The sequence below is a fragment of the Manis javanica genome, chromosome 1 (genome assembly GCF_040802235.1).
Source record: "Manis javanica isolate MJ-LG chromosome 1, MJ_LKY, whole genome shotgun sequence".
Lineage (NCBI taxonomy): Eukaryota > Metazoa > Chordata > Mammalia > Pholidota > Manidae > Manis > Manis javanica.
In genome coordinates this window covers 144,979,478-145,005,044 of record NC_133156.1, presented here as the reverse complement: position 1 = coordinate 145,005,044, position 25,567 = coordinate 144,979,478, and the positions used below count along the sequence as shown (strand labels likewise).

General features: G+C 39.8%; 1 protein-coding gene and 1 long non-coding RNA gene across 4 annotated transcripts in view; one reads left to right on the top strand and one right to left on the bottom strand.

The window, feature by feature from the left end:
- LOC108408041 (semaphorin-5A-like) overlaps positions 1-19,908 on the bottom strand; it is a 60,786-nt gene extending 40,878 nt beyond the window's left edge. Inside the window, exons 1-2 of the mRNA XM_073237960.1 lie at positions 19,802-19,908; positions 13,969-14,135 (exon numbers count right to left, since the gene is read on the bottom strand). The gene's annotated coding sequence lies outside the window, so the exon portion shown is untranslated. The remainder of the gene's footprint in view (positions 1-13,968; positions 14,136-19,801) is intronic.
- A 23-nt stretch (positions 19,909-19,931) lies between these two features.
- The window catches only part of LOC118973638 (uncharacterized), a 62,934-nt gene continuing 57,298 nt past the window's right edge, over positions 19,932-25,567 (top strand). For all 3 annotated transcript variants that reach the window (XR_012131888.1, XR_012131885.1, XR_012131889.1), the window contains exons 1-2: positions 19,932-20,048; positions 23,950-24,426. This is a non-coding gene — a long non-coding RNA (uncharacterized lncRNA). The remainder of the gene's footprint in view (positions 20,049-23,949; positions 24,427-25,567) is intronic.

The following is a 25,567-nucleotide window of genomic DNA, read 5'->3' as shown; positions in this document are numbered from 1 at the left end:
ATTATCCTGCCCTATTGGTCACAGGTCAGGGCGGGGAGCAGCCAGATAATGGAGACCAGACTGATGGAGACTAGAGCTTTATGGGGTGCATGGTTTATAAATATTTGCCCCCAGTATGCAGCTTGGTTTTTTTCCACTCACTTAACAGGGTCTTTGGGAGACAATGTTTTTAATTTTGATGATGTACCGCTTAATGATTTTCTCTTTTATGGATTATGTTTTTACCATCAAGCCTAAGAACTTTTTGCCTAGCCCTAGATCATAACACTCTTCTCTTATGTTCTTTTTTTGTTAAAGTTTTGTAGTTTTACATCTAAGAACATGACCTGTGCAGAGCTAATTTTTGTGTAAGGCTTGACATTTAGGTCAAGGGTGGTTGTTGTTTTTTGTGTTTGTGTTTTGTGCCCTTGTATGCTTAATTGCTCTAGCATCACTTATTGAAAAAGTTATGCTTCATCTATTGCATCACTTTTTCACCTTTGTCAAAATTCAATTGAGCAAATCAGAACTCTTCACCTAGACGAGATGGTAGAGACCCATTTCTCCCTGTTTCTCCTCATCTAACACAACTATAAATCCTGGGAATAATGCAAGAGGCATCCAAAGGAGAACTCTAAATAGCGGCATGAGAATTTAGGACACCAGGACTGGAGAAAAGCACCATGGCAGGATTTTCTACAACCCTGTATCCAACAGAAGGAAACTCAGGCCTGACATTTTCTGACCTCTGACCTAGCAGTAGAAGTCCATTTCTCCCCCAGATGGGTTAGGAGTCAGACTGACAACATCAGGTGAGCTGAACATCACTGTCAATGGAGGGATAATGACTCTTGTTGGCAGTAAGCAGCCAAAACCAGAGAGAGTAGCCTGGCCACAATCAGTAGCTTGACGCAGGAGGACTGACTCACTGAACTGAGACTCTACTCCCCCAACTGGAGAGTGGAGTTAGGGCAGCCAAAGGCTGCCAGTGATGAGAGTCCTGCCACAAGAACTACCAACCTTGGGAAACCCCTCCATCCTTCAGAGGTGGGGGAAATCTTTCCAGAGCAAGTGCCCACCCAGGGAACTTGCAGGTCCTGGCAGGCCTGAGACTACTCCTCCCCATAGAATGACACCCAATATCTCATCTAAGGAAACCCATTTTACTCCATAAGGCAGCACCAGTAGGGATTAGGGGGGCTTAAATGGTATCACATAAACCAAATCAAAGAAATGCCATGAATGCAATAAAAGGAAAACTATCATTGGAACCTCAAAACAGTCCAGGACCTGTATGCTAAATAGAAACAGAGCAACTGCCTAATAAATAGAAAGCCTAAATAACATCAGAGTCTCCTAAGATAATGGGCAAATGTCTAGAATACAATCAAAATTCACCTGTCATACCTGAACCGAGAAAATCATAACGTGAAGAGAAAAAATCAATCCATCATCTGATACCATCACCAACCTACTTGTTGGATTTATCTGACAAGGATTTCACAGAAGCCATCATTAGTAATACTTCCACAATCTATTACACATTCTTTGGAAAAAAATGGAACTATAGAAATCTCATCGGTAAAATAGAAGTCACAATAAAGAACCAAATGTAAATTATAGAGCAGAAAAACGCAGTAATGGAATTTTTTTTTAAAAGCTCACCGAATAGGGTCAATAGTAGAATAGGGATGACAGAGGATGAAGTGGAGTCCATATCAATAGAATTCATCCAATCTGAACAACATAGAGAAAGCAACCTAAAAGGAAAGGAACAGAACCACAGGAACCTGTGGGATAAGAACAAAAGACCCAACAGATTTGTTTTCAGAACTCCAGAAGGAGAGGGAGGATAAAAGAGCATTTGAAGAAATAGTGGCTGAAAACTCCCACAATATGGCAAAACATATACAGTCACAGATTCAAGAAGCTGAAAAATCTAACAAGAAAAACCCAAAGAAATCTACACCAAGACACATCACAATTAAACTTCTGAAGACTAAAAACAAAGAAAAAATCTTACAAGCAGCCAGAGGTTTCTCCCTAAAAGTGGGAAGAGAAAGCTGACAAAATCATTCAGTTTTCACATTGAGAAAACTCAAGGGAAATTTAGTAATTGAATAGGCCCCCAATTAAGGTTTATTTTTAACATTAATAAAGTCAAAGATCACCAGCAACAAACCTGTAGTTGACTAAATTGGGTTTATCACTTGTTACAGGAAGGCCGAGTGTGTGCCGTGGAAAATGGTATCTCAGGAAGAAAGTGTATTATAGTAACTGACCTTTGTTTAGGTATTTTAAGGTAGGGTTTAAGGAGCTTGCTGTAGATGGTGCTGGCAGGAAACTGGGGTGATTCTTTCATAGGTAAAGAACCAACAGCCACATGAGAAGAAAAGATGGTGGAGTGAGAAGACAGGCAGAAACCTCCTCCCCAAACCACATGTAATATAAAAATACAACAAATACAACTAAGCCTGAAAGAGCAACTGGAAAGAAGACTGCAACAGACTGCCTACATCTGGGGAAAAGAGAAGATCTCAAGGAAATGGGTAAAGTAGCAAAGCTGAGATCCAGCAGGACACAAGCCCACCTCCAATCCCAGCTCACAGGCGGGAGGAAGACAAATGGAGTGGGGAGGGAGTAGAAGCCCAGGACTGCTAAACACCCACCCCAGGAGATCTAGTCTGGGAGCACAAACCCACATCACATTGTACTCTGGATATTAGAGGGGTTCAAAGCTAAGACAGGTGTAATACTCAGAGAAACTGAGATTCCAGCCACTTGTGGAGGACAGGTATGCACATAACCGGCTGCTCTGGGACAAAACAAAGGCAGGCACATTGAAAGACTTCCCAACAGCAAGAGGGTTGCTAAAGCGGGAAGGAGTAATAAGAGCTTGCTGCTCAGGAGAAAGGACAGGTGGACAAAATTGTCCCAGCACACTCAGTCCAGCAGCTTGTGAACTTTCAGGAGCTTTAGATGATCCATCCCTCTGGCTGGCAATGTGTACTGAGGCCCCCTCACTGCAATATGCAGCCTGCCACTCCTTCCTCCTAGCCAGCACTGCTTTGCAAAACTGCTGTGGTCACTGTTGCACCAGGCCAGCTGGAGGGTGGCCCCACATCATAATTCAGAGGCTCCTCCCTGTGTGCTCAGCACCCTGGCCCCGGCAGTAGAGGCAGGCATTGTGGCTGGGAAGAAGGAAAGAGCTCTTTCCTCCTGCCAGACACTGGTGCCACCCACCTGATACCCCTGCCATTGCTCCAGGTGCTGGGAAGCTCCAGAAAGTAGAGCTTCTGGGCACTAGAGGGTGAGACCTACATAAAGTTATTATTCCATAGTAATCATTAGAAATATGAAACTGCAAAAGAATTTGGTACAAACCAAAATCCCTCAAATACCAGAAAGAGGGCCAAATCAAACTGAAATCACCAATTTTATTAATAAAGATTTCAAAAGAAAAATCATAAACATGCTCACAGAGCTACAGAAAAATATTTAAGATCTCAGGGAGGACTTCAAGAAAGAGAGAAACTTTGAAAAATACTGTATCTGAAATGAAACATACAATGGAGAGATTTAAAAGCAGATTAGAAGAGATAAAGAAGATGGTAAATGAAATAGAAATTAGACAGGAATACCAAAAATCTGAGGCAAAGAGAGAAAGAAGGATCTCTAGGAATGAAAAAATAATAAGATAACTATGTGACCAAACTAAAGGTAACAATATTCACATTATAGGGGTTACCAGAAGAAGAAGACAGAGAAAAAGGGATAGACAGTGTCTTTGAGGAAATAATTGTTGAAACTTCCCCAATCTAGGTAGGAAAATAGTTTCTCAGGCTATGGAAGTGCACAGATCTCACAACACAAGAAAGACAACCCCAAGACATATAACAATTAAAATGGCAAAGATAAAGGACAAGGACAGAGTATTAAAAGCAGCCAGAGAGAGAAAAAAGTTCATATACAAAGGAAAACCATTAGGCTATCATCAGACTTCTCAGCAGAAACCTTATAGGCTAGAAGGGAGTGACATGATATATTTAAGGCAATGAAACAGAAGGGACTTGAGCCAAGAATATTCTACCCAGCAACATTATCATTTGAATTTGAAACAGGGATTAAAAAATTTCCAGATAAGCAAAAGTTTAGGGAAATTACCTCACAGAAACTGTCTCTACAGTGTATTTTAGAGGGACTGCTATAAATGGACATGCTCTTAAGGATAAATAGCTGTCACCAGGTAAAATAAAACCACAGTAAAGGAAGTAGACTAATTAAATACTAAACAAATGCAAAATTAAATCACCTACCCAAAATGTCAGTCAAGAGATACACAAAGAGTACAGAATATGACACCTGATATATAAAGAGTAGAGGAGGAAGAAAAAGGAGTGTGAGAAAAAATCTCAGATTGTGTTTGAAATAGCATAATAAGTGAGTTAAGTTAGACAGATAATAAATAAGCTGCCCTTGAACCTTTGGTAACCATGAATCCAAAGCCTGCAATGGCAATAAGTACATATCTATCAATAATTACTGTAAATGCAAATAGACTGAATGCACCAATCAAAAGAAATAGAGTTACTGAATGGATAGAAAAACAAGATCCACCTGTATGCTATCTACAAGAGACTCACTTCAAACCCAAAGACATACACAGACTAAAAAGGGAGAAAGGGATGGAAAAAGATATTTCATACAAATAATAGGGAGAAAAAAGTAGGAGTTTCAGTACTTGTATCAGATAAAATAGATCTCAAAACAAAGAAAGTAACAAAAGACAAAGAAGGACATTACATAATGATAAATGGATCAGTTCAACAAGAGGATATAACCATTATAGGTATCTATGCACACAACCTACATATGTGAAACAAATAGTAACATATTAAAGAGGGAAATAGAATTCAATGCATTCATTTAAGGAAACTTCAACACACCACTCACTCCAAAGAACAGATCAACCAGACAGAAAATAAGTAAGGAGACAGAGACACTGAACAACACATTAGAACAGATGGACCAAACAGACATGTAGAGAACACTCCACCCCAAAGCAGCAGGATACAGATTCTTCTCAAGTGCACATGGAACATTTTCCAGAATAGATCACATACTAGGCCACAAAAAAGGGATTCAGTCAATTCAGAAGGATAGAATTTGTACAAAACAACTTCTCAGACCACAAAGGTATGAAACTAGATATAAACTGTACACAGAAAACAAAACAGCCCACAAACACACAGAGGCTTTAAAACATACTCCTAAATAATCAATGAATCAATGACCAAATAAAAAAAGAGGTCAAACAATATATAGAGTCAAATGAAAACAACAACTCAATAGCACAAATTCTTTTGGATGAAGCGAAGGCCATTTCAAAGAAAAGTATATTGCAATACAGGCTTATCTAAAGAAAGAAGAACAATCCAAAATGAACAGTCTAAAATCACAATTAATGAAACTAGAAAAAGAAGAACAAACGAGGCCCAAAGTCAGTAGAAGGAGGGACATAATAAAGATCAGAGCAGAAATAAATAAAATTGAGAAGAATAAAACAATATAAAGAATCAACAAAAGCAGGAGCTGGTTCTTTGAGAAAATAAACAAAATAGATAAACCCCTAGCCAAACTTATCAAGAAAAAAAGAGAATTTACAGACATAAACAGAATCAGAAGTGAGAAAGGAAAAATCACTATAGACACCACAGAAATAGAAAGAATTATTAGAGAATTGTATGAAAAATTACATGCTAACAAGTTGGATAACCTACAAGAAATGGGCAACTTTCTAGAAAAATACAACCTTCCAAGACTGATCCAGGAAGAAACAGAAAATCAGAATAGACCAATTACAAGCAATGAAATTGAATTGGTTATCAAAAAACTACCTCAGAACAAAACCCCTGAACCAGATGGCTTCACTGCTGAATTTTATCAAACATTTAGATAAGAAATGATACCCATCCTCCTTAAAGTTTTCCAAAACGTAGAAGAGGCCCTCCTCTTCTATTTCCAAACTCACTCCGTGATGCTGGCATCACTCTAATACCAAAACCAGAAAAAGATACCATCAAAAGAGAAACTTACAGATCAATATCCCTGACGAACATAGATGCAAAAATCCTCAACAAAATATCAGCAAATCGAATTCAAAAATACATCATAAAGATCACCCATCATGATCAAGTAGGATTTATTCCAGAGATGCAAGGGTAGTACAATATATTCAAAAATCCGTCAACATCATCCACCACATCAACAAAAAGAAGGCCAAAATCACATGATCATCTCCATAGATGCTGAAAAAAATTTGACAAAATTCAATATCCATTCATGATAAAAACTCTCAACAAAATGGGTATACAGGGCAAATACCTCAACATAATAAAGGCCATATGTAACAAACCCACAGCCAATGTCATACTTAATAGCAAAAAGCCGAAAGCTTTTCCTGTATGATTGGGAACAAGACAAGGATGCCCACTTTCCCTACTTTGTTCAATGTAGTACTGTAGTTACTAGCTATGGCAATCAGGCAACACAAAGAGATAAAAGGCATTCAGATTGGTAAGGAAGAAGTTAAACTGTCCATGTTTGCAGACAACATGCTATTGACATAAAAAACCCTAAAGAATCCCTCTCAAAACTACTAGAGGAACTCAATTCATCAATGTTGCAGTATACAAAATTAATACACAGAAATCTGTTGCATTCCTATATACTAATGATGAACTAGTAGAAAGAGAAATCAGGAAAATAGTTCCATTTACAATTGCATCAAAAGGAATAAAATACCTAGGAATAAACCTAAACAAGGAGAGAAAAAACCTATACTCTGCAAACTATAAGACACTCATGAGAGAAATTAAAGAAGATACCAATAAATGGAAATACATCCCATGCTCTTGGATAGGAAAAATTAAAATTGTCAAAATGGCCATCCTGCCTAAAGCAATCTATAGATTCAGTACAATCCCTTTCAAAATACCAAAGGCATTCTTCAACAAATTAGAACAAATAGTTCTAAAATTCATATGGAACCACAAAAGACCCCAAATAGCCAAAGCAATTCTGAGGAGGAAGAACAAAGCTGAGAGATTATGCTCCCCAACTTCAAGCTATACTACAATGCCACAGTAATCAAGACAATTTGGTACTGGCACAAGGAAAGAGCCATAGATCAATGGAACAGAACAGAAAACCAAGATATAAACTCAAGCATATATGGTCAATTAATATATGATAAAGGGGCCATGGATATACAATGGGAAACAACAGCCACTTCAACATCTGGCATTGGCAAAACTGGACAGCTACATGTAAGAGAAGAAACTGGATTACTGGCTAACTCCATACACAGAAGTAAACTTAGAGTGGATCAAAGACTTGAATCTAAACCATGAAACCATAAAACTTTTAGAAGAAAGCATAAGCAAAAATCTATTGAATATAAATATGAGCAACTTTTTCCTTAACACATCATCTCGGGTAAGGAAACAAAAGTAAAAATGAACAGATGGGACTACATCAAACTAAAAAGCTTCTGTACAGCAAAGGATACCATCAGCAGAACAAAAAGTCATCCTACAGTATGGGAGAATATATTCATAAATGACATATCTGACAAGGGGTTAACATCCAAAATATATAAAGAACTTACACACCTCAACACCCAAAAAGTAAATAATGCAATTAAAAAAATGAGCAGAGGATCTGAACAGACACTTCTCCAAAGAAGAAATTCAGATGGCCAATAGGCACATGAAAAGATGCTCCACATAATTCATTATCAGAGAAATGCAAATTACAACCACAATGAGGTATCACCTCACAGCAATTAGGATGGCCAACATTCAAAAGACAAGCAACAACAAATGCTGGCGAGGATGCAAGAAAGAGAAACCCTCCTACACTATTTGTGGGAATGTAAATTATTCAACCATCGTGGAAAGCAGTATGGAATTTCCTCCAAAAACTAATAATAGAAATACCGTTTGACCCAGGAATTCCACTCCTAGGAATCTAACTGAAGCAAACAAGACCACTGATTCAAAAGACAATGCACCCCTATGTTTATCGCAACACTATTTACAACAGCCTAGACAGGGAAGCAACCTAAGTGTCCATTAATAGATGAATGGATAAAGAAGAGGTAGTAGATGTACACAATGGAATATTATTCAGCCATAACAATAAAACAAATCCTACCATTTGCAGCAACATGGATGGAGCTAGAGAGTATTATGCTCAGTGAAATAAGCCAGGTGGAGAAAGACAAGTACCAAATGATTTCACTCATCTGTGGAGTATAACAACAAAGCAAAAACTGAAGGAACAAAACAGCAGGAGACTCACAGACTCCAAGAACGGAGTAGTGGTTACCAAAGGGAAGGGGTTGGGGAGGGCAGGTGTCGAGGGAGGGATAAGTGGATTAAGGGGCATTATGGTCAGCACACATAATGCAGGCGTGTCACAGGGAAGACAACAGAGAATAGTGAAGACAAGTAATAACTCTATAGCATCTTACTGCGCTGATGGACAGTGACTGCAATGGCAGGGGGAGGGGGACTGAGTAATACATGTGAATGTAATAACCACAATGTTGCTCACGTGAAACCTTCGTAAGATTGTACATCAATGATGCCTTAATAAAAAAATGTGAATAAAAAGAAGTAACAGCCACTCATTTAGCAAGAGCAGGACTGTTTGGTATTCTGTGGGAGGCACAATGACTGCCAGTCACTTCAGGCTGATACAACAGGCTACAACAGACTGGCTGACTTACAAACATCAGAAACGTATTTTTCATAGTTCGGGATGCTGGGATGTACAAGATCAAGGTGCCAGGATAGTCAGGATCTGGTGAGGACTCTCTTTTGGGTTGCAGGCTGCCGCCTTGTGATTGTGTCCCCACAGGTAGACAGAGACGGAGGGAGCTTCCTGGGTCTCTTTTTTAGGGTACTAATCCCATCAAGGGCCTCATGGCCCAATCTGCCCCTAAAGGCCCATTTCCTAGTACCATCACTTTTTAGTTAGAATTTCAACTTATTAACTGGGGTAGAGCACAGACATTCAGTCCATAACAGTGCCTTTGTTTTTATCTGTGCTTAGACAAAATCAAAAAGTGGCCTTGTTTTGCATCATGTTATAATAGCCTCACTGTGAGTCAGTTTTCTATGAGGCTGTCTGTCCAACAAGAGAATAACACGGCCAGCAGCACTTTCCTCTTTCTCAAATATTATTTGCATAACATTATTTTGCATAGTGTACACACTGAACCTACCTATGCCTTTACAAAGGCAGTTGTCCTATTTATTTTTTAAATTCTAACAACTAGATTATATTCTCATAATTTTCTCTATTTCTAAGAGCTCTCCAATTAATAAGCAAGTGACTGAATTTTACAGTTGCAATTAGGATAATTATAGCAATAACCTTTGTATTCAAAAATGACTGGAAAGGTGCAGATAACAGCCATATCAGCTAGGACACATTTTCAGGGATAATTAGGTATCTGTTGGGGCACCTGGATTAGCCATATGCTCTAGTAGGTTGAATTGAATTATACCAATTGATATATAATTAATGGAACAATTAAAATACTTTGGACTGTAGAAAGAGCTGGCAATACTAGACTAAGATGCTTACACTCACCTAAAGAATAAAATACAGAACTGGACTTCACCACTGTCTGAACCCATGCAATCTAACTTAGAGCCTCTGCATCAAAAATACACAAAAAAGCATAAGCAGAGAGGACACCTATTGTGCTGACAATTCTCAAGAATGGAATCTTATTTCTGTACAATGGCTTAGACACCAAACTTGCAAATTCTTAGATGTGGAGCCCCTAAATTGCACGTGGTGTGGTGAGTAGGTTGTTACAGGGATTGGTTGAGAAGAGTTGCAGAGAGAGAAGAGAAAGAAAAATGTGCAGATGGAACCAAATCTCACTGCTCTGAAGGCTCTCAGGAATGCCATACAGAAAACAAGAGGGGAGGAAGGGGCAACCACTCAGAATAATAACAATAAGAATATGGTTGGAGAGCATGCAACCCATTTCTGGACATGGCATTTCAAATAGCATCTATGTGTGTCTGCTGCATGTCTGTTGTCCACTACACTACACTATCTCTCACTCAGATTTCTCAGGAAAGTGCTGCACACCATCCTTCTTCCACAAACAAGCCTCCTGTGATGTCTCCACACCTTCCTAATATTCTCTGTCTCCAGAAATTATTTTTATGGTGTTGTAACCAAGCACATATTTTAGGTCATAATAAATTAAATGTCAACCTGTTAACTAAACAAGGAAAGAACATTTTTTTTTTAGTCATTATTTAATTTTTTATTTTATTTATTTATTTATTTAATTTTTATTTTCATATCATTAATCTACAATTACATGAAGGACATTATGTTTACTAGGCTCCCCCCTTCACCAAGTCCCCCCACATCCCCGTTCACAGTCACTGTCCATCAACATAGTAAGATGCTGTAAAATCACTATTTGTCTTCTCTGTGTTGCACAGCCCTCCCTGTGCCGCCCCTACACTATACATGCTAATCATAATGCCCCCTTTCTTTTTTTCCTGCCCTTATCCCTCCCTTCCCACCCGTCCTCCCCAGTCCCTTTCCCTTTGGTAACTATTAGTCCATTCTTGTGTTCTGTGCTTCTGCTGATGTTTTGTTCCTTCAGTTTTCTTTTGTTCTTATACTCCACATATGAGTGAAATCATTTGGTACTTGTCTTTCTCCACCTGGCTTATTTCACTGAGCATAACACCCTCTAGCTCCATCCATGTTGTTGTGAATGGTAGGATTTGTTTTTTTCTTATGGCTGAGTAATATTCCATTGTGTATATGTACCACATCTTCTTTATCCATTCATCTACTGATGGACATTTAGGTTGCTTCCATATCTTGGCTATTGTAAATAGTGCAGCGATAAACATAGGGGTGCATCTGTCTTTTTCAAACTGGAGTGCTGCATTCTTGGGGTAAATTCCTAGAAGTGGAATTCCTGGGTCAAATAGTATTTCTATTTTGAGCATTTTGAGGAACCTCCATACTGCTTTCCATAATGGTTGAACTAATTTACATTCCTACCAGAAGTGAAGGAGAGTTCCCCTTTCTCCACAACCTCACCAACATTTGTTGTTGTTTGTCTTTTGGATGGTAGCCATCCTTACTGGTGTGAGATGATATCTCATTGTGGTTTTAATTTGCATTTCTCTGATGGTAGGCGATGTGTGTCATGGGGAATGATGGGGAGCAGCTGGGCTGAGTGAGGAATGGGGGCAGGGAGGAGGGCAAGGCTCCCAGGGGTCTCAGAGTGAGCCACGCAGGGCCTCCAAGGCCCAACAAGGGAGCAGGCATTCTTCCCTCCCCAAACATTACAATGTGTTTAAGGCTGACACTGACATGCTCTGGTTTAATTTTTTGTTTGCTTGTTTGTTTTAGCAATCAGAAACCTGACTCGGTTTTTTGTGTGTTTGTTTTATAATAAAGGCCAGGCGACCTTACTATTACATTAACATGACTTGCCTTTAATATAGATAAGTTTTTAGTATCTTTTGATATTTTTTCCATAAAGATTTTTTGACTGTGATAATACATACACAGAATTTTCCATTTAACCATTTTCTGATTGTAAAATTCAAAAGTATCCATTACATTCACAATGTTGTGCAACCATCTCCACTATTTCCAAAACGGTTTAACTTTTTAAAAGCCCATTTGGCTGCTTTGTGGAGGATGGGATGGAGAGGACTGGGATCCAGTCAACAAATGAGGAAGACTTGAACAAGGAAAGAGGTAGTTAGACAAGAAAAAACACCCTTCTGAGGGGCCTGAGCAAAGCAAGCCTGCCCTGCCTTGGCTGCAGAATGGCCATGGAGGTTCATTCCTGAGAAGGGCTGATTTGATGTTCTGTGTCAGGCTCTGCTTCGGATGAATGGGACAATCAGGGAGCCTTTGTCTCATGTAAGAAAATGCAGAGGAGGGGCATGATCTGAACTTGCTAAATATGAGGTGCTTATATAATTGTAATTTAATTCATTTAATGGAAATGAACATGCAGACCTAGAGCTACATGTGTGAGATGAGGGCCGGGAGTTGAGGGCAAAGCTGGGGCCTAAAAAGGGACCCAAGAGGATATCCAGGGTGAGGAGAGTAGGACAGAAGATGAGGTGGGTGGGGAAGGAACATTTAGGGGACCAACATGCTGAAAGGCCTGGTGGAAAAGAGTCCCAAGACTGAGGGAGGGTCTGGGCCAGTTAGGATGGGTGCAGAGGTTTCTGAGAAACTTCAAGGCAAAAAAAAGCCTTCATGTCAAATGGTGCCAGAAGCCAGCTAAGGTGAGGGCTGAGAAATTCCTTGAGTTGAGTAATTAGGTGTCGTTGGTGTAGGGAGGGTTGTTCCAGTTCAGGTTGGCAGCAAGAGGACAAAGCAGAAGTGTGGGCAATTGTTGGGATGGCCTGACCTTGTTACAAGCAGTAAATGAAGATTAATCTCTGTCTTGTCTGAGGGTTTCAGCCCCTGGCAAGTTCACTGTGGATTCAAAGTGACCAAAGAAATTGACAGCAAAACGTTCTTTGGGGTGAAAGGGTTTATTACCTGGCTTGTTCTCCTGGCGGTAGGTCGAACACTAGCGTCTCTGCCTCCGCCCAGAGCACTGGGCCGAGCTCTCTATATAGCTCAATAATAGCTTATTGCTTAAAGGTGTGGAAGCGGCAGCCCAGCAACAGGCCAGTTACATCATCAGGTGGTTTAAGTTCAGTGAGGATCCTGGCCACAGGAGCCCCAACTTCCCCACAAGCATTAGCATGGGCCAATAATGACATCCCTCCTCTGCTCCAGAAGGAGAAAACACCCAGCCCACAGACAGAGGCAAGTGTTTCTGTTGGCAAATAGGAACCTGGAAGGTCTCAAATTTATCTAGGAAGTGCCAGGCAAAACAGTAGCTAAAAAATCAAAGAGGCTGGGGAATGTAATTCCCACCTCCTCTCCTTTCTAAACTGTCCTGCACTCACCCAGGAGGTAGCAAGGCCTTATATTGCAGAGCCTGGAAGCCACAATCATAGGTAGCCTCTCCAAAATGCATTATCCTGTTTTTCCTGTGGGGCAGGTCCATTCCTGGTTTTTCAGACATCTAATCCTCCATCACATGGCTCTGGGGTAAATTAAGGTTTAAGTCAACTACACAAGGATCCCATTCCTTTGACCATGACTTGTTTCGAGGCTGGGCTTATTATGCTTCCGGTCAAGGACATGTGCAAAATGGTCTGTGGAGGGTGGGGCTGGGGGCTGGGAAAAGTTCTTCATGAAGAGAGAACCACAAAGAAGGAGGTCCTCTTGATTTGAGGGATGTGATACCTGAAATCGCACAGCCACTGTGCATCCATCCAGGTCACAAGACCAAGGAACAACCTGAGGATGGCAGAGTGGAAAATAGGAAGGACTCTTGAGCTCGTCTATTAAGTGACACTGTAAACTTCCAGATGTGTGAAATAATCATGTGCTTACTGTTTAAGCAATTTTGAGCCACCTACAGCCAAAAGCATTTTAATTGCACATTTAATTTAAAATGTTTATTTTCCTTTCTTGATATGTAATAAAGAAGGAAAAAAAAGATATAGATAAACAGACAATAGATAACCTTGGCAAGGCATTGAATTTCACACACTTCAAAGCATTAAATATAGTATATAACAGTTTAAAAGATGAAACCTAAATAGAAAAACATATAATTTAAATCTATGATTAATTAAAAATTATGTCTTCAGTTCTATGATGTTAGAGTGTATTCCTTATACAATAGAGCCATGTGGTACTCTTCCATACATAACTTCTCAGTATTACATATGTAACATTTTGATTTCTTTAGATTTTATTTATTAAGAAATTTTAAAATCTGCCTCTAAACACTAAGGAACTGGCACCATAGAAAAATACAAGAGGTAACTGAAAATGCCTTACCAGTGAGTCATGGGGAGTTGTGCTGCACAGCGTTTAGGTAAGGTGCCCAGGCTTCAGGAAGTAGCAGGAGCATGTCCCAGGAAATCCAGGGTCTTGGAAGTAGCGAACTCTCTGCTCAGCACAAGGTGAGCCATGGAACTGGAGCGCAACTCAGTCAAGTTACTCAACTGCAGAAGAGGAGAGACCCATTATTCCTCAATGGAAACCCCTTTAATGATGTTAATCATTTACATCTATCAGCTTCTTCATTGAAGCATATAAAACAAGCTCTCCAGAGATCACAAAATGAATGAAAGACATTTTACCCTCTAATGGAAGTAACTGCTTACAGTCAAGGATAGACAATGAGCCTGTGTGTGCGTGTGCATGTGTGTGTGTCTATGTTTTTGCAGTTACTGAACTCCATGTCATTAAACAGCATTACATTCACAAAATTCACAATTCATTGAAATAAGATTATATTTTTATTACATATGTTTTAATGATCATTGTAGGTTTTTCAAGAAAATAACTGACTTAAATATTAACAGAAATAAAGACCAAAATAAAGGATTAGTATATGATTTTCTGTTAAAATAAATCTCAAATATAAATAGCTCCACATAAAGTGTGTTATGTAAAAGAAAATGAGGCTGGTTAGCACCATGTGACCTGAATACTTCCAGGTAGACAGCCTTGTGTCATGTAGGTATCTGTTGTGAATCTAGCTTCCCAAATGCAACCAGTCATTGAGCTTGGAAAGCTCTTCTGGGGGCAAGGGAATCTTTATTAGTTATGTCATCAATAGATAATATGGCATGTGGTTAGAATCAGAAACTTTAGAACCAAACTCCCTTAGTTTTATACCTTGGATATACCACTTACTATATATGTAAACTTAAGTAACTTACTTTCCTTGTACTTCTGTGTTTCTTTCACAAAATGGGGTTAATAGTATTATTTATGAGTTAATATACTTAAAAAGCATTTAAAACAGTGACTTCCTGGCAAATAACAAATGTTCCATAAGAGTTAGCTATTATCATTATCATTATTATTTATATATAATAACTGAATATTTGAAAATAACAACAGTAGTTCATAAATAATAGTTTTGAGATTAGTTGAATCATCAGGAATTTCACAGTGGTATTTCTTTATTGTTTATCACAAAAAATCAATTAGTATTCCAGAGTTACTTTTCTAGAACTGCTGCAATAAAGTACCACAGGTGAGGTAACTTAAATGGCAGAATTGCATTGTCTCAGTTCTGGAAACTAGGATTCCAAGATAAAAGTGCTGGTAGGGTTGTTCCTTCTGAGCACTGTGAGGAAGAATCTGTTCCATGGGTCTCTCCTAGCTTCTGGTAGTTGGTTGACAATCTTTGGTGTTCCTTGGGTTGTAGAAGCATCATCCTGATGTCTGCTTTGGTCCTACACGGAGCGCTCCCTGTATGCATGTCTATCTCCAAGTTTCTCTCTTTATAATCTGGAATCTCCAACAAAGTTACATTCTGAGGTATTCTGGGTTAGGACCGAAATGTGAATTTTTGGGACAGAACGTAACCCATAAGAACTATGAATTTGCAGAAATCTACTTTTGGCTATGATAACCATACTACCTTACTTTTTCAATATGTGTATTCCCTATTTATTTGTTATTCAAAGGCTTCTTATCCTACTTGAAGATATTTTTATTTTCTTGATTTATATTTTAATACTTACCAGTACCTCAACAATTCAGTAAAATGGGAGAAAGTCAGCCATTCTACAGAGAATTGAATTTTTGGTAAACAGTTTGAAAATTGCTAGTAAAAACTGAATTTGAAAATTATGTTTAACTCCAGTTATTCATGCTGATATTGTTCCCAAATTATTTACAATCCAATCTTGATTATAAATTATCAAATATTTATTCAAGTTGATAAGTTCTTTTATAAATTCATCAGCAATTCCTTTGTGCACATATATGCTTTTAAATCGATGTTTTAAAACAATGTTTGGTCTATCCTTTTATTAGTCAATGTCCTCCAGAGAAACAGAACCAATGAGATGAAGAGAGAGATTGACTTTTAAAGAATTGATTCACACAATTGTTGGGGTGGCAAGTGTGAAATATGCAATGCAGACGAACATTCGGGAAGTGTTGATGTTTCAGTCTTGTCTGAAGGCAGAATTCCCTCTTCCTTGGGGAACTTCAGTCTTTTTCCCTTAAAACTTTCAACTGATTGGATGAAGCCTACCACTTTGCTGTATGGTGATATGTTTTCTTTCAAGTATACTGATTTCAATGTTAGTCTCATCTAAAAAATACCTTCACAGCAACATCTAGACTGGTGTTTGACCAAAAACTAGCTCCATGGCCTACCCACACTGACACATAAAATTAACCATCACAATCCCGTATTACTAAATTCTGTTAAGACTTAAGATGAAGCCACTATATTGTGTGGTTTACACAGACATGAGTGAAAGTACTGGTTTCACAGATTAATAAGTGATTGCATTCCACCAAAAATATCCATATATATATAATTTTTGTATTCTTACCCCCTCTAAAAAAAATTAGAAAAATATGTAACAATATTAAGGAGAAAAAAGTGTGAATACATTTATCTGAATAAATAGTGCAACAGTATTTGATCATTAAATAATATTATATTATGGTTTTGGGGAGAAATAACCATTAATTGAACTGTTATAGTATCTCTAGTAAAGTGTATGCATTAAATTTGATCAATGGAAAATAGGGAGGCAATATTCAGATTCATTAAATTGTCTATGTACTATGTATATCTCCTATTTGGATGAATCTAAGTTAATTTTTTTAAGCATAATTTACTTAAAGGCCTAAATCATCTTTACAAAACATTCACAGTTGCTGGCTGAAGATTGTTTTTAATACCAAGCCAGAAAAAGTCACATCTAGCCTTGTTGGCTCAATTACCCGGCATGCACTGAACTGAGTTTTCCAGCTATGGTAAACCACTCACTTTGCCAAATGAGACATACCTGGAATGTTACCTGACATGCTTCTCTCATCCCACCACCTTTCCTCCTTCTAAAAGTCAGTTTATAAACCACTAACTAGCCTTCTTTGATTCCCCTGGAGTCCTAAATCCTGCTGTACTACCAGCATGTTTTGCACAAACCTCAGTGTGAGTGTGTACATCACATTTTACTGTAATCAGCTGTACACTTACCTAGCAATCTTGTGCTGATTCAACTTGGCTAAGGGTAGGTACTACTTGTCTCAGAATCCCTTTACTTGAATAGCTCAGGAGAGAGTTCAAAGAACTTGGGAAAGATTTGTAAAATGGAAGCCTCCTAAATTCTTAATCTTTTTATGTCTGGTGAATAGGAGTGTCACTGATTCACCACAATAGAGAATTTATGGCCACTCCACTAACTCTAGGGTTGAGTCAGTTCACAGACCCAGTCTCTTTGGTGAAACAGAGGCCTGATCCTGAGAAAGAAACATGCTACACTGTCAGAAATTAATACTGTGAGTCTTCTCCTTACTCATCTCCAAAGAGACCTGAGACTATTTACCAGGGTGACTGTGCACTGGGGAAAGGAAATTACATTTTGTTAGGATTACTAGATATTGGTTCTAAAGTGCCTTATTCCTGGGGACCCAAAAAGTCAGTATAGTCCACTAGTCAAAGTAGGAGTTTTTATAAGTGTTTGAGGTAGTTTTAACTCAGTTTCATATCACAGTGGGCCCAGTGGGTCCCCAAATTTATGCTGTGGTTATTTCCCCAATGCCAAACTGCAATATTAGAATAGAAGTACTCAGCTTCTGGTTGTCTTTCCATATTGGTTCCCTGACCTGTGGAGGGAGGACTATTATAGTAGGAAAGGTGGAACTGCTTTTCCTTCTAAAGTAATAAACTAAAGTATAACACTCGTGAAGAAATGCAGAGATGAGGGCCTCCGTCAGGGACCTGGACAACATGGTGATTGTATAGGAAAGGACAATGGAGTCTCATAAGGTTAATCATATGACGACTCCAGTTGTGGATGTTGTTGCAGTTTTCTGCTATTGTATAAAATGGATTTTTGAAGGAATCAGTTTTCTATTGCAGTACCACATGACTGCTTACAAAGCACAGTTACTCTAGAACTCCGCAAGAAAATGATTTTTGTACCTGGTATATTTGAAAGTACCTCATTAGGAAAAATGAGGGACATGCCTTATAGTATACTGACACATTTTTATAAGCAGAGGTAGGATTCGATCAAGAACCACTAGGACACTGCCCACTTGGCTTATTAATTTAGGACTCGGGATAGAAACTATTGACTAAGAGTTCTTTTTTAAAAAGGTTGACTGCATATCTACTTTTTCAACCTAGAATATCCTGTAAAATGACACACAATATCCTTTGTGGTAAATTCTGCCAGTTTTTCACCTTGTATTCCCAGTGCTGCACCAGCTGGACTTTGGGGGTTTAAGCACAATTTCTCCAACACAAATAATGTGAATATCCATTAATCTTTGTGAATCAATTTTGACATTGTGCAGTCAGACTTATTATCAAGCTACTTTAGGGTTCCACATGCAACAGAGTCAGAGCTTTCAAAGCAGTCACCAAAACAGTGTTTAGGATTCAAAATGAGATTATAAAGCACTAAAGATGTTCTGTAATATTCCCTTTTTCTTCCATTTCAAAAATTTGTTGCAAAACTCCTGCTGCAGAGTATCAGCCAATCCCTGATTAAATTTGTCTTTTGTTTGTCTGCTGTAAAACGTCTATTCATCTGCATTTTCATTCTTGTGCTAACTCTATTTCAATTGCAACTTGTAAAAAGAGTAACACATGAACTAGACAAACTCACTGCCATTTTCTGCACGGGAGCTTTTCACAACAGACATGAAAAATGAGCCTGAAAGATGTTGGCTGTAGAGAAAAGAACCATGGACACAGGTATGCCTTGTCAACATAGATAGGTTCATTCTATAGAACAGCCCAGGCCCACATGGGGCAATACCAGAGGAATGAAAGAGTCCTCTAAAATGTTATTAAAATCCTGTCATTCTAGCTTTCCCTTGAACAGAACCTAAGTTTAAAAAAAGAAAACAAAATTGGTTAAACACTGGAAAAGATTCTCATTTGAGAGCATGCTTCACTCAACCAAAATGTTTATGAAAATAAAGGTCTGTATCTAGAAAAAAGTAGCAAAGTGTCTGCACTAAATTATAAACATCAGGATAGGACACTGGGGACTTTGATCTGTATATCCTAAGGCCTGGAAAGTGCCTGGTTCCTAATGATGACATTAACTTTTGAACATTTACAATGTGCTGGCAAAGGTCTAATGCGTCCATGTGTTCACGATCCTCACACAGCTCCAAGGAATAGTTCCAGATTCATTTTCTAGATGAGAATTAGAGCAAGAATGTAAATAGTACACCCTGTCAACGCCAGGTAGTAGCAGATGCATTCAAACTCAAGTGTTACCTGGGGAACCCTATACATTTCGTATTTGTTGGTTAATTAACGGTAAAGTTCAAACTTTTATTAAAAAATGGAAAAGAAGAAGCCACAAACTTAAATTCTTTGAGTAAAATGGAAAGATTTCGGATGGGTGAAGGCCTTCTGCGCAATCCTAGACATTAGGGATTTCCAGGAGCCTCCTCTCGAAATTAGGGGGCCACTCCCCAGGAAGAAAAAGTCTGCCTTGGTCAAGAGGAAAGAGAAACAGCAGAAAACAAAGGGTAGAGAGTGGGGCAGAAGCCCTGGCGGTCAGACCGAAGCCCCCAGCGGGGCAGGTGGAGGAGCCCCGCGGCGGCGTCCCTCCCTGGAAGGAAGCGTCCCCCGCACCCCCCGCGGGCCCTCACCCCCAGGCACCTGCGCTCGCGCCCAAGCGGGAGCATCACCCGGCCGAAGAGGCGGTGGGGTCCCGGTCCCACGTCTGACGGACACCACCCGGGCCCCGCCGCGGGATAAGCGGCGCGCAGGCCCCGCCCACACGCTGGGTGCGCCGTGATTGGCCCCAGCTCCCCCGGGGTCACCGGCCGAGCTTCCTTTTGGCCGCGGGGCCGCGCATCCGCGCTGGGAGACGACGCTGTTCTGCGTGTGCGGCCTCCGCGTTCAGGTGTGCCGCTCGGCCGGCTGCGGCCCGAGGGCAAGTGGCCCGGTGTCGGCGCCCCACCCCCACCGGGGCTACGGGCCGGGGCGGGCTGCGCGGGGCTGGGCCCGGGCCACCCTGCCGCCTCCCAGACGCGCGGGGCGGAGCTGGTCCCGTGGATCGCTGCGGGCCTTCTCCGTGGGTGTCTCCGTGCCGCGCCTTTTTTTACACGTGGTGAAGGGCCTCGCGAGCCGTGGGCGTCGGGGAGCGCGGGGGGACTCTGGAACGTCGGGAAGCGACCGGGGCCCTGCGCCCCCTCTCCCGCCCACCCTGCCCTGCGGGCGTCGGGGAACCGCCTGAGGGTGCGGGGGCAGCCCTGCCTACCGGGTGGCAGCGGACCCCGGACTTTGTCCTTGAAGAGTCGAAGTGTGCGGGGCCCACAAGAAGCAATATGAATTGTCAGCTGTGATAAGGAAAACATTCCTTCTTATGTTTTCACCATTACATTTTCACAATGCTGGGTGATTTCTAACCATGTTTCCTTTCCTGAATGATTTTTTGGGAGTTCAGTGTCATGCATTCATTTAACAGAAATGTGTGCCTTCTGTTTCCAGGTGCAGTTATGATGTGTAGGTATGGAGTTCATCAGATATATTCAGTGAATGTACCTTTTAATGTGTTGGCTAACTTGATTATTTCACCAGTTACTTTCTTTAAGGTTTAATTTGCATTTAGTCAGGTGTAATTGTCCAGAGGAGCATAAACTTAATTTTAACTCTTGGTGGCAGTCCCAAAGCCTATGTTATAGTTTGAGTTTTTAAATCTTCCTTACAAATCTTTCCCCACAGTTCCCTGAGATTTAGACACTGTGTAATAAGTATGAAAATTCTATGAATGAGTTTTATTGTACTTTTGATCGTCTTTTGTGGCAAAGCATGAGTGAGTGTATTGGAAATAACTTTTTAAGGACAATGTATTCGTCTTGAGTGTACAGGCAAGTTCACTTGTGTACTGTCATAAGTTTGCTCAGCATTAGAATGGAAGACCCATCCAGAAACCTGCAATGTAATTTAGTTGCTTTTTTACTTTCTCAAAAAGAGCAAAAAGCCTATTTCTTGATCACTACTGTGTTTCAGTCACTGTCTAATTGCATTTATCAGATGGATATTATTACCCCCACTTTAAAGAGGAATGTAGACTGGGGTCAATTTAGTAGCTTGCACAAAGTTACACATCTCGTAAATGGCACAATCCGGGATTCAAACTCATGTTGTCTGACTCCAGATTCAGATTTTGAACTGCTCTGCTTCTGAATTGGGAATTAATTTCTCTATAGCCTCTAGTTTAATTGTGAATAGCCTCTCTTTCATAGGGACATTTAAAGTTAATGCAATTAACTGTAGTTAGAAGGCTAATGTAACATATCTCCTACATAGGAGTGGAGTACATACAGATTTATCCTACTCTAGAATTTTTGTTCTGTAGTTCTTACCTGTCATCTTTTGTAAATGAAGGGACATTTCCTTGTTTAACATATGGGGGCATTGTATAAACTTTAAAGGGCCATAAGCATCTCAGAGAAAAGAGATAAATATATATTTTTATGAAAACATTTTATGTGTGAGTATTGTTGCAGTCTTAAAGATTTGAGGCACTTGATATTTTGCAAGTCTTAATATGTAATAATATTTTTTAATTTTCAATGCTGGGCAGTTTATAGCAATCAGGTCTCCTTATGACTTTATAGACATGCTGTAACTGTGATGATTTAAAACATTTCTTAAAAGAATGCCCATTTGTGGCCTTGTGTATATATCCTTTGCTAGAGATGAATTGTTTCTTCAGTCTTGAATACCCTCGCCTAGCTCAGTGTAGAATCTTGATATGAACACCTTCATCTGATACCTGATTCTTATTCAGGGAAACACATCAGAATCTCCAGGGGATCCTTTACAGACTGTACATGTCTAAGTCCTACCTTCCTAGAGAGTCTGATTCTGTAACTTTGCTGAGGGACCCAAGCCCCCTGGGTTATTCTTGGTAAGGATTTTGGATCGAGTACATAAGATATTTGCTTCATGCTTTTCTTGCTAATCACATGACTTTGAATCCATCCTTAATTGTGCAAGTCAGATGAAGTAGCATTAATAAGATACTGGCCCATTGTGGTCATTGGAGTGGGATTTAAAATCGCTTTCAAGTTTAGCCAGAGGAGTTAGTGGGGAAATGCCCTGAAGGCAAGAGAGAGTAATAGTGAATTTGGACTTGAAAGAAGATGTACATAAGCCACTGTGATGTTTCCGCACATCCCCCCACCCCTACCGGTACAGACTCACACACCATAGGTCAGTCAAGCCTCTGAAAAAGTTACATAGGACCTAAAACAGTTTCATGCTCTAAACTGAACTTGACTAATTGTCTTTGAACGTCCTCATTGGACAGTTTCAGACAGTTCAGGCTGCAGTAGGGAACAGATGCTTTTATATCATAGGTTGACATGTGAGCCACTAAATTACCAACCATGGCACTTCATAATTTATTCCACCAACAGCATGGCAACCAAGAGAAGAGTCTCTCAGGAAGGAGGAGAGTGGTCAGCTGGGTTGACTGTCTTGAATGGTTGCTGCTGACACTGGCTTTGGCAACAGGAAGACACTAGTGTCCTAGGAAAGGACAATTTGAGTGGAGCAGGGATAGAACCTGAGGGGGTTGAGGAGAAGGTGAATAACACAAAAAACATTTTCAAACCACTTGGCTAAGAGATGTGTAATAATCTTACTTATCATTTTTGAATGCTGGGCAGTTTATAGCAATCAGGTCTCCTTATGACTTTACAGACATGCTGTAACTATGACAATTTAAAATGTTTCTTAACAGAGTGCTAGGCACAATGCCAGGCACTGTTAGGACATTGGGGGATACAAGGATGAAGATGTGCTCCTACCCTCAGGGAGCTTACTACCTACTGGACATGTCACAAAAACACTCAGTTTAGGGCAGTAAGTGTTTTGTAAGGGGCTCAGGGAGCACACAAGAGGCACACTTTACCCTGTCTTGTGAGTTATTTGAGTTAAGATATGTTAAACCACTTAGAAGAGGACCAACCACATAGTAAGGCCTTAGCTATACTTATTTAATAGACTAATTAGTCTCTGTTAATAAGAATAGCACTGTTTACATAGCACATATTACATATTAAGCATAATATAATCCATTTAATCTTTACACCATTAGTGACTAGTATTCCCATTTACAGAGGACAAAACTGTGGCATAGAGAGTAATGTTCCAAAGATCACAGCCCTCAAGTGGCAAAGCCAGTGTTTGTATATGTGGAGTCTGGTTTCAGTTTAGGTAATGTAACCACTAAGCTGTACCGTCTCGCTTTGTGTGTGTCTGACAGTGTGCGTGTAATGTGACAGCTAGTGGCTTTTCCTAGCAATGTGGCCGAGCTGAGAGCTAAAGCCCCGTGCCTTGCTGAGGGCAAGAGTGAAAAAGGCTGGGAGGGGTAAAGAAGCTTGGTACTCTCAGGATGAGGAGGTCCCCAGGTGTGCCTTGAGAGATGAGAAGAGAATGAAAGAGAGGTGAGTTGACTAGTGAACAGCATCCAGGTCCTCAAAGTCCTTTGATTCCTGTTGAAGAATTCAGGTTCCACTCTGGGGGCAGAGTAAGTAGGAAACTTTTGAGAGGATTACATAGTAGAAGGACGTGATTAGAGTTGCATTTAGAACCATCAGTGGGCAAATAAGAGGTAACTGGAAACACCTGTCAGGAAATGTTCGGTTTTTCAAGGAAACCACGGAAAACTGAAGCGGTGATCTTGGAGGCAGAGCAAGGAAAAGAGCTTAGAGTGAAGGAAGATTTGGTGAGAGATTTGTTGTAAAAGCCCCTCTATCCTAAAATATTAATGTTTCTTTTCTTTTCTGCAGACGACAAATAGCCAAGGATTTCAGTGCTAGATTGGCAGAGCTGAAAACTACAAGCATTGAACATGTGGACGACACAAAGTGAAGGGAAACAGTGTCTTCAGGACATGTGAGAAAACCAGAAATGAAAGGAAGAGGGGCTTTTTGGCTGAAAACTCTAAAAGACCATTTTTCTGATGCTAAGCCTTCTCTTTTAACATTTCCTGGAAGCTGTGCTTGTAGAGGGGTGGGTAAACACTTAACAAAAAAGAAACCCTCTTGATTTGCTGTTACACCTTCTCTGTCCACCATCTCCTCCCTCCCTGGGCTTCTGCCCAAACTGCCCTGTAGCTGGGAGCCCCCCTTGGGCAGGGTGGCAGCCGTCACCGCTCCACCAGCACCTCGGGGCTGCCTCTGCATGCTGGAGAGCTTGGCAGAGTTCTTGATCAACTTACGGGGAATCTGTACCTACATATGCGAAGGCCTCCTGATACGCCATAGGTATGGAATTTTGGATTATTGTATTTAAATGCATAAGCACAGCATTTCAGGTTATATATTAATATTTACTTTTTCAAATGGTTACCGACAAAGCTGTGTTTCTGATAATATTTTAAAGTGCTTATAAAATTCATGTTTTATGAGGCTGGAGATGTAAAGTATATTTTGCAATTTCATTTTGCTATTTATTTTAATATCACTTCTAACATTGATTTTGGTTAATGAGACTGATACTGTCAAATTTCAAACTTTTTATGAGTATTTCAGGACAGGTATGAAATAACCTGTGAATTAACATGTGCTTGATAGTAATGGATTTTTCTCACAGTGATTACTTAACCTTTGAAATAGAGAGGATGGATCTGATGCCTGTATTATGGGAGAAGAAACTAATGTATAACAAAATGAAGTAACTTACCTGAGCACACAATGCTGGTTATGAAAAAAGGAGGAGCACAGTTTTAGGTTTAATTCCATTCTTTTGTGCTTTGCTATCTGGGGAAAGAAGTTACCTGAGCGTTTCTGTTATTTGAATAGTAGGAGTTATGAATGATTTCTCAATCTGCTGATATTCAAAATAGCCCATATTGCATTTCTTCCTGAAGTGAAAACAATTTTACATAATATCTAACTTAACATTAAGTGTAAAAATGTAAAAAGCATTCTTTATTTCAAAGAGCTATTGTAAGCATTAATTTTTTAAATGAACTCTTTTTCCAATCTTTTCATTTTGGTCCTTGAAGTAATTTCAGAGCCATGTGCAGTATCGATAATGCTAAATTTTAGATAGGTAATAAGAGGAAAAGAGTCTAAATATGTGAAAAGTGGTGAACAAGGACACCGAGGATGTGGTTTACTGTCAATCAGGAATGTGCTTGTTAGCCCTTGAATTATGATTTTGTCCTTAAGGTGATAAATTACTGAAGGATGTAAAGGACGGTCAGAGATGTTATACGTCATGTGGTATATAGGGCTGTTAAGGTAATCAAGGTAAGTAAGATGTTACTACTGAACCAAACAGTGACCAGAGGGACAGAGGGAGAGGGAGGACAGGATGGGAAACTGGGGAGACAGAGAGAGAAACTGAAAGAGAGAGAGAGAGAAAGGGAGAGATTTATGAGGTACTTAGTTATTCTCATCA